The following is a 2,304-nucleotide window of genomic DNA, read 5'->3' as shown; positions in this document are numbered from 1 at the left end:
AGAAGAAAATAAAGCAGAAAAGAAAAAAATTATAAAGAAATTGGGGCGCTGCCCTGTGGGCCTGATAAGCCACAGGTGTGTAATTACAGGCCTTAAAGGCCCAGCAGACTCACAGGGCAGCGTGCAGAGTTTAGGCCCACCAGCCTGCTATATAGAGGAGTTCGAAGTGGTAGCCGCGGCTGGGTTTATAAACCAGTGCGACTGCCCTTCGCCCGGCGAGGTGGGACTAAACTTTGGGGTGGCAGCGCGAGGCCTTTAGTACCGGGTCGTGGAACAAACCGGCACTAAAGGGGGGGCCTTTAGTACCGGTTTGTGCCACCACCCGGTACTAAAGGGGGTCGCCTCCCGCCGCTTGGCCTGGCCAAAACAGGCCTTTAGTACCGGTTGGTGGCTCCAACCGGTACTAAACGGGGGGGTCTATATATACAACACGTCCGAAAATTTCGTTTTCCCTCTCTGTTTGTTCCTCTGTTTCCGTCTCCGTCTTCGTCGCCGCCGCCGCCGCCCTCGATCGTCTCCGTCGCCGCTCCCGTCCCCGTCGCCGCCCCCGTCCCCGTCGCCGCCCTCGTCTCCGTCGCCGCCCCCGTCCCCGTCGCCGTCGTCGTCGCCGTCGCCTTGTCGTCGCCTCACCGTCGCCGTCGCCCCGCTGTGTACATTTTTAGTAAATGCTTACTTCGAACTAGTTGAATTAATATAACTAGTTTATTTTTCGTAAATGTTTAGTTGAACTAGTTGAATTAATATATAGAACTAGTTTATTTTTAGTAAATGCTTAGTTGAACTAATTGAATTAATATAACTAGATTATTTTTAGTAAATGCTTAGTTGAATTAGTAGAAGGATTTGAATTAATTGAATTAGTAAGTGTTTAATGTTTTGCCTAATATGAACATAGGAAATGTCGTCTGACGACGGAAAAAATTTCATTATGTGCCAATATTGTGAAGACCAGCGCGGCCAGTGCGACAGAAATTTCCTTGTTGATGGTAGGCGATTCAGCATCAAGCTGGATGAGACTTTCGAATTTAATACAGTAAGTCACAACGACAAGTCTGTTTTCGTAATTAAGCATGACTTATATATACTTCATTTGCCTGACTTATAATTTTTAATTTTCACTATTCTACTAGCGCATCCCCTGCCATGCAAGAATTTTTGTCTTGGATAAGATAGGTTTCAAAGATATGGAAACTATGGAGGTGAAGAGAGCTTACCTGAAAACTGAGCATGATGGTTATACTTTCAACGTCAAAGTATACAATGCACACACGTACACCTATTTTGAATGCAAAACTTGGCAAGCACTATGCAAGGCTTATGCATTTGAGCCTGGTATGGTTATCACCTTTGATATTCGTCCGGAAGATGATATTGAAGGTAATAGAGACATATGGGTCGATGTGCAGACGCCTCCAGTTCTACCATTATGTGAGTTCTTCTCAACTATATTTTTGTCTTTGATATTGCTTATTTCAAAAATAACTGACAATTAATTTCTATTGACAGCTTATCTCCATTCAACCAAACATGTCCGGCGCTTGGTAGACAGGACCTTCTACTGTCCCGGAGCTGAACTAAACTGCGAGGAGATAAGTCATTATGTTTCATGGCTTGAGAATCTTCATACTGTCAAGACAAATTTTCTTCCTGCACTTAGAAATGTTAGTACTCAAAACGTGCGACCAATAGTGATGGTATTGAACTACGGTCACATCTATTTAGAAATGATGGTAAGATATTTACTATTTGTCCTCAGTGCATATTTTGCATACATATTTTTTTGCTAAACTTTCATTGCTAAGTATATTAATGAAGTAGTATACGATGTTCTTCAACAGGGACTGCCGATGTCAGTTGTGCCTCAGGGGATCGAGACTAAAGGTCAGATGTCAATTGTTAGCTTACGGCCAAGATTTCCTGCATTGCACATGAATGCATTCAGGATTTCTAGCAGCGATGAATGCTTAATAGTGAAAGATTGGAGGAAAATTGTTAATGATCGCAGAGAAGTACTAGGGGGTAGCAATGAGAAGCGCAGCCCACGATTAGGAGACAGGTTCATCGGCATGCTCCAGTATGATCAATCAGGAGAGCTATACATGTTCTATGCTATTTTACAAGAGAGAGAGTAGCTAGCAGGAGTGATTTAGCTAGTTCTTCATGCTGCTCTTAATTAGTACTTGTCCTTTCATGTCCGTGTTCTTCGTTCTGAACTTAAGTGATTTGCTTTTGTGGTGTTATATATGAACGCTTATAATATCATGACAATCATGTTGAACTCGATGATTGGTTCTACTAGAAATT

Source organism: Triticum aestivum, chromosome 7B, assembly GCF_018294505.1.
Source record: "Triticum aestivum cultivar Chinese Spring chromosome 7B, IWGSC CS RefSeq v2.1, whole genome shotgun sequence".
NCBI lineage: Eukaryota > Viridiplantae > Streptophyta > Magnoliopsida > Poales > Poaceae > Triticum > Triticum aestivum.
Note: the sequence above shows the minus strand (reverse complement) of the source record.